General features: G+C 39.7%; 1 pseudogene; it reads left to right on the top strand.

Moving 5' to 3' along the window:
- LOC136140299 (AP-3 complex subunit beta-2-like) overlaps positions 1-16370 on the top strand; it is a 53638-nt pseudogene extending 37268 nt beyond the window's left edge.
- The last annotated feature ends 943 nt before the right edge of the window (positions 16371-17313 follow it).

Here is a 17313-nt window from a genome sequence, read left to right as displayed (position 1 = left end):
GACCCAAAGCCAAAGGAGACACAGCACAAGCCCTGGGGGGGTATCACAGTGTGACAGATTTTTACTCTAGAGCTGCAATGTACAATGTAATAGCCACTAGCTATATATGGCTACTTAATTTAAATTGTAACTAAAACTAAATAAAAATGAACATTCTGTTCCTCTATCTCTGTCACCACATTTCAAATGCTTAATACCCACTTGTGACTAGTGGTTGCCACATAGGACAGGACAGATATAGAATATTTTTTGCATTGCAGAAAGTTGTATTGGACTCTGTTGATCTAAAGAACCACATTTAAGGGCAAGAACTCTTAAATCAGAGAGACAAACACCAGCTATGCCTCTTTGGGCAGGATACTTAACATCTCTATACCTCAGTTTCTAATTTCTCTATCTGTAAAATTAATATAATTATAATACTTGCCTTTGAGGGTCACTGTAAGGATTATTTTAGCTAGTTCATATAAACATTTTGAGCACCTGCTTATTAGTATATGTACTTAACAAATTGGGTTTTAAAGTTATTGTCACACTTATCACTAATAAGTTATTCATATCTTGTAAACAGTGGTTTGTTTACAATATGAACCCTGATAGACCAGGACCCCCTTTTCAATTTACAGATGAGAATAGTTAATTCTATAAGAAATTACTCACATAAATCAGATTCACATGAGTGGGATGTCAAAAGCATGATTCATGACCAACACGTGTGCTCCTGTCACATGCCTGACTACTCTTGGCACACAACTTCTGGCATTTATATACTAAATATGATAATATATTATGATATAATTTATATAATAGGAAAAATTCTTTGTTATATGAGTGAAACAAAATGTATATGATAAATAATAAGAGAAGGAAAGCGAACAGACACTAATCAGATTATTTACATAAACAAAGAGCTACTTAAATCTGGCTTGGCCCGTAACAGAGATAATTGAAAGACTTCACCATCCACAGCTTTTCAACTGCATTTGCCAGTTAATGGGCTGGTTTCACTTAACATATACACATGAAGTTACATTTAGATGTCTGGGATAAATCCTGCTCAATGGAAAGCACTGGCAGGGGGTAATAAAGAGTACCAGAGTATCTTGCATAGAAACTGGAAAAGTGGACACCTTGAGTAAATAAGAGACGCCCCATGAATCCACTCTGCACTGATCTTAAGGCAATCCATTGAGTAAGATGCTGAGCATGTGCATTGATACTATTCCATATACTGAGCAACTGAAATTCACTTATGCATATATGTTCGTAAATGCTGCTTAACTTAGCTAAGCTATTGCATTTGCAACTATTTTGCTACCAGAACTACCACACATACCATTATTCATTCAAGCGATAACTGTGTTTTATCTCCTGTAAAATTATTTAGTTACTACTTCAATGCTGATGTTCAACTTCTTACATATGTAAGATATGTAATAATGAAAACAGTGAGAAATTATTGTGTGCCTATTCTATTTCTGGGACTTGAGACTCATATTATATATGAATACACATAGAAGCAAAAGAAGCAAAGCAAAACAAAACAATGAGTGAATAGATAACGTTTGATTCTGCTATTTGCTAGCCATGTTAGCATAAGCACATTAGTCAACGTGCTGAGGCTCAGTATTCCTATTGGGATAACTTCACCTACCTTTATTTTTTAGTGAGGATTAAACTATATCACTTAAATTAGAAACTAAAATTATGAAGAATGGTATTACAATGTGACCCTCACAAAAATCTTGTAAGGTAAGTATTATTATCTTTTATTTGCACTTGAGGAACCTGAGGATCACAAATCTAAAATAGCATGTCCAAGCTCAAAGCTGTAAAAATGATACCTGATAAAATGGACCATTTATACCCAGATCTGCCACATACCTTCCATTGCCCTTAAAATAATACTAAATGTTGCAATGAGGTAATACTGAAGATATTTTAATGTAATGTTGAAAAAATAATCTATAAATTCTATGCATCTACAGATAAGGAGTAAAAGGAATATGAAGAAAATCTATATGCTGGTGACTCCAAATTTACATTTCTAGCAAGGATCTCTATCCTGAACTTCAGATTTTTATGCAAGTGTTTCCATGACGCCTAGGCTTGAATGCCTAATAATCATCGCAAAATTAATATTCCTAATATAGAACTCTGGATCTTACCATCTTCCAACCTCCACCATCTGCTCTAGCATTGTCTTTTTCTATCTCTCTACTGGGAAATTTCATCCCACCAGTTGTTCAAGCCTACACCTGTGAGTTATCTTTGATTCCTCTCACATCCCATATCCAATTACTCAGAAAACTCACTCAATGTTGTCATCAAAATATATCAAGAATCCAATCACTCCCTACTTCCTAACTTACCTCTCTACTTCCCTTTAATTTATTCTCAGTAGAGAAGTCAGAATGTTTCTCCCATCTCTTTGAAAGAAAAGGCCAAAACCCTTAGAATAACGTGCAAGGCCCTCTCCAACTCTCTAGCCTCAAATCATAGGACTGACCCCTTGGTCACTCCACTCTGACTGCACTGGTCTCCGTGTCCATCAACAGGTGAGGCATGCTTCTACTCAGGGCCAGGCACAGGTTGTTCCCTCTGCCTTGAATACCCTCTTTTCAGTTATCCAGTAAGGTCAAAATTATACCTTCCTCAAGTCTTTGTTCATACTTTCTCACTGATCCTTTCCCTTGCCACCTTATTTAAAATTGCAATCCCTTTACCCATACACACACTCCTTATTCCTCTTCTCTGTCTTATTTTTCTCCATAGTAGCATATGTGTAGGTATGTGTATATAAATATAAATATGAATATAAACATAAATATACACAGGCACATTATAAAGCACATAATGTATTATTCTCTGGGAATAGGGTAGAATAGGATAGAACATGACATGATACGTATTCTCCTTTTGTCCTTACTAAAATTTAATCTCCAAGAGGGCTAAAATTTGTTATCTGTTTTGTTAACTTCTTTATCCACAATGCCTAGAATAATGACGCGAATATTACATGTGTTTAACAATCATTTGTTAAATGAATGAATGAATACACAAGGGAAAAAGATGTTACAATGGTAGAATGACATTTCATTCTCCCTATTTTTCTACTCTTTTATATGAGCAATAATTGTTTGCATTTTAAATGCCACGTTTCATTACATGATAGAATTTACTTTTGCGTTTCTATCACCATGCCTGTAATATTTCATGTCTCTGTTTCCTTGCTTTGACTTTAGGAGCTCTGCTTTTGGCAAGCACTGGAAGAATCTAAAAATGTCCATTGTTTGAAAACAAACATTTAATGATAAATGTAGTAACAGTTAATGGTTTACTAGTAGTGGGAGCAGAACAATCACTCATTGGGGGCATTTTATAATTAATGGACCATGATTGATTCTGTATTTGTACTCTTTTTTTTTTTAACCCTCAGAAAAACCCCATGAAATGTCCATAATTAACAGAGATGGAAACTGAGGTTCAGAGATATTAGATAATTGGCTTAAGATTACAGAACTAGTAACTGAAAAGTTGGAATGTTAATGTTAACAAGTCCTTATCCATATAGTCATTAGCATCTTTATCTCCAAACATTAAAGTACAATACATTGAAGATAATTTAATTTGCACAATACATACTTGTTAACACAACTGACTATTGTATGGATTGAACATAATCAGAAGGATTACAGTCTTCCTATATACTACTACAGCAAAGTTTTTAAAATAATTCATAGTTCTCAAATGAATTCCCCCTTTTTGAACTAACAATACGTTATTCTTTGTCTGCCTGTATTTTTTTTTTCCTGCTGCTAAAGGTCTTATCAGATAAGCAAGTGACTCTTTACACAGCCTGAGTCTCTTTCTAAAGAATGGTCTCACTGCCTTGAAAAGGACTCATAATCACTCTGTTCCCTTTCCTTATATATGTTTGCTGGACTCCTTGGGGAGGCTTTGAAATTCTGACACTTAGTGTAAGTGCAGAGTGTTTGCCAAAAATATTCTTTGTTGGGGAGGCTGAGGACTTTTTTTTATTTACTTATGGACACAGCATATTTTATAGCCTCTCAGAGTGAGGAAATGACAAAAATCGAAGGTAAAATAACTTCAGTTTGTGCAAAAGGAGATGGGGACACTTTGAGAAAGGAAACTCCTTAAGAATTAATCAAAGTGGCTTAAGAGGAAATGATATTTACTGAACACCTATTATGTGCCAAATCTTGTATAAAGTGCCTATGTACATTTTATATGTGTTTGCAACAAATCATTGACGTGGATGTTATCCCGACCTTTTCTTTTAGATAGTAGCATTGATACTAAAAGAGTTTAATATCTTTTTCAAAACCAACTGCCTAAATATCTCTTCATTTTGAAAAACATGAGCTTCTAGATTCAAATACGTAAAAGTCAGGAGAATGCAAAAGGTAAGAATATTGTTTACAGATGTGATTTACTCTTTCCCTCTTTTTTTTTTTCAAATACTCTATTTTTTTCCCTTTACATCCTTGCTCCCCTAGTTATTGTATAGTCATATTATTTATAGGATTCTAGAGGAATAGGAAGCCTTTTAAAAGCAATCCTGGTGAAATCTCCCTCTTGTTGATCAAATAATTATCATTTGCTTAATAATTTTAAACTTTTCATTAAACCTCAATTTATTACGTATATCCTGCCAAAGTTCTCTAAAATGTAAGCTAAGGCCAAGATGGAGTAGCAGGTGCCACATTTGTCGTTTCACTAAGAACAACAACACAAACAGACAACATCTACGAAGTAACGTTTTCCAACCTTGCACCCAGGACAGCGATACCTGAATGAAGTAAACTCTGTGACTGTCCCCCTGGTTATGACCTCATGAGGGCTCCCAGACTGCAGCACTGAGAGGCAAGACCTAGTCACAGCCTAGCAATCTCACTGAACCAAGAAGATGGAGATGGAAGGTTGGGGGATGTGGTGCAAAGCCTAAAATTAAGATCCAGTATGATGTGCTGCTTTCATACCTGGTGAATCCAAAAGGGCCTCAAGTGGTATAACCACAAATTCACCTTCCAACTCTGCTCTGGTGGATGAGGTCCTCTAGCCAAACAACTTCCCTTATTAGTAAGACCAGGCACAGTTCTTGTTTGTCTTTGAGTAGTGGTTTTCAGTTTCCTGACAGCCCATGGAATTATTAAACACACTAATCACAACCTACCACAATAACTAAGAGCACACCCCTTAGTACTACAAAGCCTGTCTCCCATAGCCTCTAGTTGTTCACTCTGTCCCTGAGTGCCACCTCTATATGGTCCATGTGGTGTGCTGTGTGCTCCTCCCCTAAGCTGTGAGTATATGTGACTAATAACGTATGTGACTATGGTCGATCTCATTTATCCAGTGTTGGGTGATATGTGTTTGGTTACTTCCATAATTCTAGGGTGAAAATCCCTTCCTCATCAATGGGGTAATTAGGAGGTGATTAAAAGAAGCAGGCCAAGATGTGAAAGGTTTACAGGTCAAAATACTGGAGAGACAGGATCTGCACAGAAATAAAACAATAAAGTTCAGCAGAGCATTTCCTCAAATCTTCATCTCATGACTGACAAACACACATTTAAGGGAAACAACTTGAGGGCAGGGAAAGTATCATGCAATCAGAAAGGAAACAAAACTCTTAATTCACAGCAAATCCAACAGAGTACTTAGAAAACTCAGCAATATCTCAGTAGTGGGGCAAAATTAGATGTAGATTAGTCTAATCTAATGCTACTTAACACAGCTTAGAAGCAATCTCGAAAGGATTTCTCAGTAACATAACTGTGCTCCAGAAGGAAGCTCAAGAATATTTATAGACATACAAAAATATTCAGCAGCAACAAAGTTAAAATCACGATGCCTGGCATTCCATCAAAAACTATGAGGTAAGCTAAGAATCAGGAAAGTATGACCCAGGAGGAGAAAAACCAATCAATAGAAACAGACTGAGAAATGACCCAGATAATAGAATTATTAAATAAGGACATTAAAACTGTTACTATTATATTTCCATATTCCAAGATGAAAGGGGAACTATTAAACATAAGTAGAGACATGAATGATATGAAAAATAAATTGAACTTCTAAATGTGAAAACTACAATGTCTGACATGAAACACACTTGTTTGGATTGAAAACAGGGGGTGCTTCAGAAGAAAAGATTGGTGAACTTGAATACACAGCAACGGAATCTACCTAAAATGAAACACGGGGAGTATGAAGACTGTGAAAAAAGTGAATGTATTATCAGTGAGCTGGGGGACAACTTCAAGTGGGCTACCACATGTGTAACTGGAGTCAAAGGAAAACAACTCAGGGCAGGAGGTAGAAAAAAAAAGACTTGAGGAAATAATGGCTGTAATTGTTCCAGGTTTGATGAAAACTACAATTCCACAGATCCAAGAAGCTCAACAAATCCCAAGTACAGAAAACAACACAAAAGCTCATCTTAAACTGCTTAAAAACAGTGATAAAGAGAAAATCTTAAAAGCAGCTGGAGAAAAGTGATATGTTTTGAATAAAAGAATGAAGATAAGAATGATAGATTTCTCATCAGAAGCAATGCAAGTCAGAGGAAAGTGGAGCAACTACTCTACTAAAAGAAAACACTATCAACCTAGAATTGACAACATAGTAAAATAAGCCTTCAAAAATGAAGATGAAATAAAGACTTTCTTAGACATCTAAGGCTAAAAGAATTCATCACCAGCAGACCTGTGCTGCAGTAAATGCTAAAAAGTCCTTCATGCAGAAGGAAAATAATACCAGATGGAAACAGGTAGCTACATAAAGCAATTAAGGACACCAGACATTATAAATATATAATTATAACATACTTTCTCTTCCTTTTAATCTCTATAAAATTAATTGAATGTGTGTAGTAAAAAATAGTAACAATATATTGGGAAGTTTATAATATATTTAGAAGCTAAATGCATAACAACAATATTACAAAGGCCAGTAAAGAGGCAAGAGAAGTAAACCACAGCAAGGTCTTATGCTATACATGAAGTCATATAATAATACTTAAGTTATAAGTTAAAGACATACAAGAAATGATGGAGACTTGTCAAAGGGACACAGGAGCAAACTGATGGGGCTCCCGTTCTGGGAAAATTTTAGCATCAAAATAAATCATAATTATTTAGATTATAATCTATTTAATTAATTAGGACTCTGAGTCTGTACTGATACAATAAATAGACACAAAATAAATAGTTAAGGAAGAGGAGAAAGCTCTAAATTTCAGGAACCGTTTTCATCAATCATACTCATTGACAGTGTCCTGTAGACCCAGTCTAAATTCCACTTTCTATTATAAATTGGTAAACCAGTTCAAAAAAAATGAAAGGCTCCTTAAACTGTACAGACAGCATACTTGATTGAAGGCATGAAATAAAACCTCATTTATCTGTATTTGGAATTTTTCTTGTTATTGCTCTTATTGATTCAGAAACACAATTTTTCATTTGCTTAAACATTTCTTGTCTAAATCTTTTTGTAATCTTCATCAAAATGTCTGCTTTCATGATACGCCTAGTCCAGCTTTTAAATCCAAGGAAAAAAATCATACGATTTTGATAAATGGACACTCAATTGATTCTCCGAACTTTTAAAATGCAGCTATGTGCTCAACAGTACTACTGAAGCTGATCTATTTGTTTTTATTTTAAATCCAGAAATAACTGCTTATGTGTGAAACCACCACATATGATCTCTTTCTACCTCACAACTGACAGAAATCATATTTATTGTTACCTCTAAATAAATAAAATAAAATTACTACTCTCTCAGGACTAGCTAAGGGAATAAGACAGAAAAGCCTTTTTAGAATCTCTTTTTCTTTATATCTGATACCACAAAATATCTGCAAAAAAATGGCATTTCTAGTAAAATATAACAAAAACTTTGGACAATAGAGTCTTATCATATAGGTACCTGTAATAAGCCTCAGATATGCATGTTTTGGAAAAAAGAAAAAAATATATCCCAGATAGAAAGTGACAGTAGAAGAACTCTTTCTCCTTCCTTCTTTACATCCTATTTATTGATTGTCAAATATGTGCCAGTAACTGTTCTAGGTTCAAAATGCAAACTCCTTACAGTCAAGCTTCATATGCTGACCACCACTGTCTCACGTCCAATGACGTTTTATTGCCTGAATTAAATGTTATCTTTCTTTAAATAAAACTATAAAAATTGCTAAAGTGTACTCTAGGTGTTAAGACCAATACTTAATAAATACTAGTATTATTAAAATAATTAAGAATGACTTTTGATAGAGGTTTTAATAAATACAATTTCTGGGATTTATTTACAGACAGCTATTAGACATAACTCTGAAAATTATCTTCAGATAATAAGTCAATGAGATTCTTAGAAAGGATGTGCAGTAATCTTCATTCCCTTAGGAAAAGAAATTACCTGGTTTTCTCCCTAGATATATTTTCAGATGAAATTACAGAGGATAAAGACATATTGTTTTCTGAACCAAGAAGCTGAGCATTTTTTAGTTTAAAATTTATTATTGATGGCTGTCACAAAACAACTTTGTAATTATATGATAAAGAGAAAAAGAACATTTATATTTCTTTAGTTTGTTTTTTGACTGTAAAATCATTTAATCTCTCCTCCCTCAACAAAAACAAAAATGCATATCTAATTCTCAGTGTTTTTTAACAGACTGAATGAACAAGACAGTTAACTTAGTCACAACAGTCAATAAAATCCTAGAAAAAATATATTGAATTTCTCCAGATGAAATCATCATTGACCTTCTGATAAGCCTCACCTCACTCCTGAAAATACAAGCCTTCTAAGCCAAAAATATTATTTGATGTATTTGGTTATTATCTAGTGAATATGCTATCAAAATGTTAACATTACAATTTAAGATAACAACACCCAAAAAATAACTAATCCAAAAACTTCATGCTGTTTACCACAATGTTCATTGCAGCACTATTTACAATAGCCAGGACACGGAAACAACCTAGGTGTCCATCAACAGATGAATGGATAAAGAAGGTGTGGCATATATATACAATGAAATATTACTCAGCCATAAAAAGAAACGAAATTGAGTTATCTGTAGTGAGGTGGATGGAACCTAGAGACTGTCATAGAGTGAAGTAAGTCAGAAAGACAAAAGCAAATACCATATGCTAACACATATATATAGAATCTAAAAACAAATTTTAAAAAAATGGTTCTAATGAACCTAGGGGCAGGACAGAAAAAAAGACACAGACACAGAGAATGGACTTGAGGACCTGGGAAGGGGGAAGGGTAAGCTGGGAGGAAGTGAGAGAGTGAGAGAATAGCACTGACATATATACACTACCAAATGAATGTAAAATAGATAGCTAGTGGCAAGCAGCCACATAGCACAGGGAGATCAGCTCCGTGCTCTGGGTCCACCTAGAGGGGTGGGAGGGAGACGCAAGAGGGAAGGGATATGGGGATATATGTATACGTATAGCTGATTCACTTTGTCATACAGCAGAAACTAACACAACATTGTAAAGCAATTATACTCCAATAAAGATGTTTAAAAAAAAAAAAAAAAGAACTTCATGCTGGACTCCAGGATGATTTCAAAAGGGAGTAAAGTTAAAAATAAAGCAGCAAACAAATAAAAGGAAGAGTGTTTAAATAACAAACTCCATAGAATCAGTGAAGATGTATAAAAGAGATTAGAAAATCAAAATTTTAAAAAGGTACTTGTCCATTATTTCATAACACAGAAAATCATCCAAGTTATGAACAGTATGCTAGGTTCTGGGGCCTAGCAAATTCCTTGTTTATTTTGTTAACAGTAGCATACATTTCTAAAATTCTCATGCATTCAGAGATTTCTACTAAGATTATGATATGCATGCAAACAATCTGATATACCCAGAGAGTGATGCCCCAAATCTAGCCTTCCCAGCCAACAGAACAATGGAAGGGGGAAGGGAGAAGACAGATGTACCCCTGAAGGCCAGGGTAGAAAAGATGATAAACATACTTTAAACAAAGAATTGTAGAAGGACAACACTTGCATGATATAGTCCTAAGACTGTGCTTTCAATAATGAAGATGGAATCATCCATCTCAACTATTTGTCGGTGTGATTACCAAACTAGCATCTCACTGAGCATTGGTTAGGCTGTGTGGACTAAATACTTGAGCATGGAAATTACTGTATGTATGTATGTATTCAGCCTGGGATGAAGAGTTAGGTAAATTTGAGTAATTATTGATTAAACTTAAGTACAAAATTCTTAGAAATAATCCTGTCCAGGTTCTGGAATGAATAAATTGTCTCTATTCTAATCTGGTCTTTCTTCTTTTCAATGTGTTCCAAAGTACTGTGCTGCCCTGGTGTGCCCTACAACTGGTTTCTTTCACGTTTCAGAATCCTTACTAGCATTACTTAGACCTGATCTTACAATTGAGCAAAATATTCAAGTTTGAAGTGTTTATCAATTGCTACCCATGTCTGCTCTACCAATACACTTCACCACCACCACTATAGATTTTTTTCTCTCTATTCTATTGAGTTTCAACCCTGCTTACACATGAGAATCAAATGGAGAGCTTTTAAAACTAATATTGCCTGAGCCCCATCTCAGGCCATTAAATCAGAATCTATGAGAGTGGGGCTCCACTATGTCTTTTTAAAAGCTCCCTCAGCAGTTAAAATGTGCAGCCACGGTTTAGACCTATTGCTTTAACCTGAATGCCATACTCAGCGTCTTCTCTCTCTCACTCTCTCTCTCTCTCTCTCTCTCTCTCCACCCCATGCTACAGTGATCACCCTGTTTATATTCTACTCTTCTGGTGTCAACTGTCACTTGCTAGGTAAATTCCAGCTAAGGAAGAGTGTCCCACTGTGATGAAGAAACACATGGGTATCACGATGTCATGATATATATGTGTATGTAACATTACCTCTGTCAAGGTGTTTTGTTTTCTAACAATTTACTAATCTATTCCTATACCCCAGACATTCATCTATCCATACATTTGTACATAATTTTGGGTCATTCAGAGATTCTGTACTTCAGACAAGAACTACCCCACCTCCTTACAGGTGACACATGGAAAAGAAAAAGCTCTCTTCCAAAAAAATGGGAGAGAATTCTGCCTAATATACATACACTTAAGGGGTAGAGAATCTTTCATTGTAATCCTCTCACCTTTTCTATCAAAAAAAGTTTTTGTGATAGGGCTATTTCTTGTTATAATCTTGTTATTATTAGGCTAGAGACAAGTAAAATATTTTAAAATGTATTAACATTACTGCCAACTTTAAAAATATACACCCAAGATGTACTTGAAAATGTGCCAAGTGTAAAACAAAACAAAAGTAACTTGAAAGAAATTCTGAAATAAATAACACTGACAGAAAACTGTGATCATAATAAAGGCCACTTTGACTAACCCCCAGTTCTAGTACCCTTCCCTGGGTGTAGCCAGAGTGTGCATGTTTTTCAAAAAATTTTTCCTATGCATTTACAAATATATACACACATATTGTTGCTGTATTTAGAACACATTGTTTTAAAACTCTTCCTCATTTGCTACTTGTGATTTCTTTCAGGTCAGCGCCAAGATGCTGAGAAGCCCTGTGCCTCTGGACCGTTCTAGAGCTCATTGTTGGAGCGTTAAAACATGCCAAAGCCCACAAACCAAGCATAAGTTGAGACGACACCCCAAAGGGATTCAGCAAAATTCATCACCACTTTACTTCTTTAGGTAACGCCTGAATGTGCTTAATGGGACATGGATTATTATGGTGATGGGAGGGCAGGTATCCATGGTGAGGAGACAAGAAAATAACTTCAAAGAAAATTCTTTGGAGCTAGAACTAGAACATCACATTGATGGTCCCATTATGTTGTTTTGCAAGATTACCTGACCAAGACCACACCCCAACTTCTAGATATTACTCTAGAGAGGACGGATTACGTGCCTGAGCGATTACGAGGGGGCAGGAGAGGTGGAACAAGTGATATTCCTCAGGGCAGTTTCTCAGTCTGTGGTCAATGAACCACCTAGACATAAAGAACAGCTGATGCTTGTTTAAAATGCGTAGGCCCTGGGCTTCCCTGGTGGCGCAGTGGTTGGGAGTCCGCCTGCCGATGCAGGGGACGCGGATTTGTGCCCCGGTCCGGGGGGATCCCGCGTGCCGCGGAGCGGCTGGGCCCGTGAGCCGTGGCCGCTGAGCCTGCGCGTCCAGAGCCTGTGCTCTGCAACGGGAGAGGCCACAGCAGTGAGAGGCCCGCGTACGGCAAAAAAAAAAAAAAAAAAAAGCGTAGGCCCCTCACTCTCATTTCAGACTCCCAGCCTCCAGCACCGTCCTGGCTTCAGGACGCCACCGTAGGAAAACCCAGAACTCACCTACTCCCACAGACACGCTGAATCCGTAGCTATATACAGAACAACTTCCGGAGGGAGGGGAACGACACCTAAAAACAGAGTCTGAGTGACTCCTACACCTCCAGCCAATGAGGCAAGGCCCCCCGTCAAAGAGGCCACCAGAGTCTGAGACACAATTGCTCCATAAACCCCACGTGCGGTGGCACAACCCACACCCTGAGGGAACTTGAAATCCATGCTCCTCCCTAAGGAGAAAAAGGTTTGGACCCCAGCTTTTAAGACCTGCACCTGAGAGACAAGCTCCCAAAACATCTAGTTTTCAAAACCAAGGGGGCTCCCATCCTCAAGACCCTGAGAAACAACACTTAAACGGCTCCGAGGCCACTCACCCGCCGCAGGGCTCAGCACACAGGTGGCACCTCCAGAAGTGCCTGGAATTTACGTGAATGAGGCTCATTTGTTCATCTTAAAGCCTAGCCTGAGGGACAGGCGTCTCTTTAACACAGTCTAGAGGCCTGAGGGCTTGCGGCGCAGTCTTCCAGCGCTCCCTCGATAAAGCTCCGACCCGCCTGGCGCCATTTTCTTTTTAACTCTAGGCTCCGCCCCTTCTCCCTCCTCCCAGGTACCACCCGCTCCGTTCCGTACTATCTACTACGTACTGTCCATCACGTATTGTCCATCGTATATGCGCATCAAATTTTTTCCACTCTAAGATCTTCAGTAGTTACCATGTTGACTATCAGCCATATTAAACCTCAAAAAAATGACCTCCTCTTATTGGACTCATAGCTTTAACGCTTCATCCTCGGTTCCGAAAACTATTAACATTCTTGTTAAGTCTAAAGAGACTGAAAAAAAGATTTAAATATTTATAAAAATCATTAGGAAATGTTGTCTGTAGGTTCTGCTGGGGGAACCTAGTGTACTGGGTATTTTAATTCTACGTGTGGGAATCGTGTAAATGTGGAATTAGCACAGGTCCTTCCCATTTTTCTGGTTCACTTGATCATCTAGGAGAGACCCACAGAACGTTATCCACGAGGTTTCACAGACTTGTAGGAATGGACCCATTTGTTCTTGCCACCTTGAGAAAGGCTGGGCTTTATGACGGGCAGCCTCTTATTTCCCTTCGTCAGCGCTGAGTGTGATCCCTGGGACCTAAGGCCCTCCTGGCTCCCTCGGCTTCCTCCAGTCCAGCCCTGCCCGTTGCTCTCTGTGTCAACCACCAGCAAGTTTTCTTTTTCTTTTTCTTGGCTGCGCAACTTGTGAGATCTTAGTTCCCAGCATGGGACGGAACCCCAGCCCCCGGCAGTGAAAGCACAGAGTCCTAATGACTGGACCGCCAGGGAATTCCCAAACTGCCAGCAGCTTTTGATTCAAGAAACTTCCTTTAAGGGAGGAGCTATTTTTCCTAAATGCAAATTGTTACACTGTAAGTTGTTAAATAAAATATTTTGTGCTCTCAAAAAAATAAATAAATAAGGCTTCTCCAGGACTCTTGAGTGTATCACACCCCCTCCAACCTCCACACCCTAGTTCACCTACCCCCCCGCACTGACTCCAGTCCTGTCCTCCTCCCACTGATATCCTCTACCTACTGGTACCCTCCTCCCACTTATCCTTCCCTCCCTCCTATTTGGCCCACCTCCCTTCTCCCCCCACCTGCTGCCCCTTGCCCCAACTGAGGGGCCCAAGTACCTCTGATCCATTCTCTCCCTGCAGTGAGGTGCAGTACATGGTGCTCCAGAATGTGGCCACCATGTCCACTATGCCCAGACATGTTTGAGCCCTCCTAGAAGAGGAGGCCCATCTACATTTCTACATCAGGCCCATCAACCCCACCCAGATAAGATCCTGAAGCTAGAAGCACTGACCAACCTGGCAAATGAGACTAACATCCATAACTTTCCTACGGGAATGCCAGACCTACATTCACAGCACAGACGGATTTTGTGGCAGCCACGGTCCAAGCCACTAGACGCTGGGCAACTAACATAGGCCGAGTGGGTGACATCTGCTGCAATGACCTGGTGCAGCTACTGTCCCACTGTGATGAGCTCATGGTCACAGAGTCAGTGGTCATCATGAAGAAGCTGCTGCTGATAGACCCAGCACAACATGAGATCATCAAACACTGGGCAAAGATCAGAAAACATCCAGGTGGCCATGGCGCGAGCCAGCATCCTATAGCTCTTCAGTGAGTCCTGTGAGCAGGTCCCTAGGATTGCATCTGACGTCCTGAGAAAAACAGCCAAGTCCTTCACAGCAGAGGAGGACATCTTCAACCTGCAGGTCATCAACCCGGTTGGCCAAGCTTTACCTGACCAACTCTAAGTAGACCAAACTGCTGAGCGTGTATGTACTGAGTCTGGCCGTGTACAACAGGAACTGTGATATCAGAAACCAGGCGCACTTCACCCAGCAATTTATGGTCCCTTCGGAGCAGTGTGGGGCCCTCAGCTGCCATGCCAAGACACTCTTCATGGCACCCAAACCACTCCCAGTCTTGGAATTATTCTTCAAAGACCAGGATCACTTACAGATGGGCTCACTGTCTCATCTGCTCAATGCCAAGGCCCCAGGCTACCAGGAACTCACAGACTGGCCAGAGGAAACCCCGGATCCATCTTTGTACAACTTGGAGATATGTGAATGGACCACATGATCAAATCAGGAGGAGAAGAAGAAGAAGGAGGAGGAGGAAGAGGAGGAGGAGGAGGAGAGGAGGGGGAGGGGGAGGGGAAGGGGAAGGGGGAGGAAGAGGAAGAAGAAGAAGAAGGAGAAACCTTTCTACTTAGCCTCTGAGGGGGACTCAGAGCTCACAGTCTACAGGCAGCGACCACCAGTTTGAGAGTGAATCATACAGTAAGAGCAGCGGCAATAGCAGCTCCAGGGAGTCTAGCAGTGAGTTCAAAAATGAAGACCAGGATGAGGACGAGGGGAAGGGGAAGAGCAGCGAGAGTGATCAGAGTGAGGAGGAAGGTGAGAAGAGGAAGAGGAAGAGGAAGAAAGTGCTCAGGCTCCTTCTCAGATGACAACAGTGATTCCATCAATAGTTCATCAAAGTCTGAGAGGCAGCAGGGTCTGAGGAAGAGCAGATGGAACCTGCCTCCTAGAGGAAAACCAAAAAACAAACAAAAAACCAGTGGCAAAAGTGCCCCTGCAGCCAAGGAGATCTCCCTGCTCAATCTAGAGGACTTCACCCCTCCCAATATCCAACCTGTCTCTCCTCCCAGGGTTGTGTCTAGCAGTCTGGCTGCTGACCTACAGGGCCTGACACAGACTCTGCCCCCGCCGTGCCCTCACTCCCGATTCCAGTATTGGGTGTTGGGAGGCAGGAGCTGCTACACCTTTTAGCTGGTGAGGGGCTATCTGTGGGCTACATCTTCAGCAGCCAGCCTTTCTCCCGGGACTCCCATGTAGTGGCTGTGCACATTTACTTCTTCAACAGCTCTGATACCCCTGTCAAGGGCCTGCATGTGAGCATGCCCTGAACTTCCTGCTGGCATTAACATCCTGAAATCGAGCCCTAAGCACTCAGAGAATCTGCCACTGCTGTCATGGACATTAATTTCTGTGACTCAACCTAGGTGGCCAGGCTTCCAGCTGTGAACAAAACCCAAGAGTTCTATGTCTCCATCCGGCCACTGGGGAACTGATGGCTCTGTGTTCATGAGTGAGAACGAGTTCAGGAACAGGGAAAGCTGACAGGCATGAACGAGATCACAGAGGAGCTCAAGCTGCCAGACACCTGTCAGAGTAACAATGTTGTGGTGCAGAAAGTGACTGCCATTGCCAACCTGGGTTGTGTCCCTTGTGGGGCCTATGGTGGGTAAAGGTTTGCAGGAAGGACACTGACCAGTGGGAGACTGGTCCCACTGAGCCTGGAATGCCCCGTCCACTGGAGCTGCCCAGCTGACAGTCAACAGTGAGAAGATGGTGATATGCTGGTGAAGGACATGGTGCAGGCTCTGATGCAATGACTCCCAAGTGCTATGACCTCTTTGGACCCCACCTGTCCCTCCCTCATGAAACCTGGGCTGTTAGCCCCTCTCTCTCTCTCTTTATATCTTTGTCTCTCTCTTTTTCTCTCTCTCTCTCATATCAGACTCCTCATGCCAGGTAGCATCCAGGGGGTCCTCTGTCCCTCTCTCTGGTCATTACCAGGCACGCCTCTCTTTCCCCTTCCCATGGGTTCCTTAGTGACCTGTGCAGAGGGAAACAGCAAATTCTTCCTTCAGTCCTCCTATTTTTCTGTAGCTATTATTGTAGCAAAATCTCAATAGAATGTCTTCTCCTTAATATATGTCATAAAGCACGTTATATATATTACATATACGATGGACATTAACTAGACTTATTGTGGTGATCATTTTACAATATATGCAAATATCAAATCATTACCGTTGTACACCTGAAACTAATATAATGTCATATGTCAATTATACCTCAATAACAAACAAACAAATAAATAATTAGTGTCTTTCTGGACTGTAGTCCAAGAACATTGAATCAGGATATCTAGATATGAGCCTAGGAGCCTTCATTTACAAAGTGTCTGACAATTTTAAAGCATAGTCGAGTTTAAACCTGTAAACTTGACTGTAAAGTATAACCTAGACACCTCTTGTTTTAGCAGTGTCCTCTTCTCTGCCCTGGCCTCTTCCACATGGGACCAGCCCTTCAGAAAGAACCTTGGTAAACTGCAATTGAGGTACCAGAGGAAACTACCAAAGAGCAAGAGAAGTGAGATCTGTGGAGCCTGTACATTCTACAGTAGCTAGCTTATAACAGTTAACCAAATGAGTACCTACTAAGACACAGTCCAAGGGAGGCAATTCTGGAAACTCAGAGAAAAGTGGAATTTCTGACCTTAGAGTTTACAATCTGATAGGAGACAAATCTGCACATTGAAAGTATGTGAGG

The sequence above is a fragment of the Phocoena phocoena genome, chromosome 20 (genome assembly GCF_963924675.1).
Source record: "Phocoena phocoena chromosome 20, mPhoPho1.1, whole genome shotgun sequence".
NCBI classification, from domain to species: Eukaryota; Metazoa; Chordata; class Mammalia; order Artiodactyla; family Phocoenidae; genus Phocoena; species Phocoena phocoena.
Note: the sequence above shows the minus strand (reverse complement) of the source record. Positions and strands in the feature narration are given on the sequence as shown.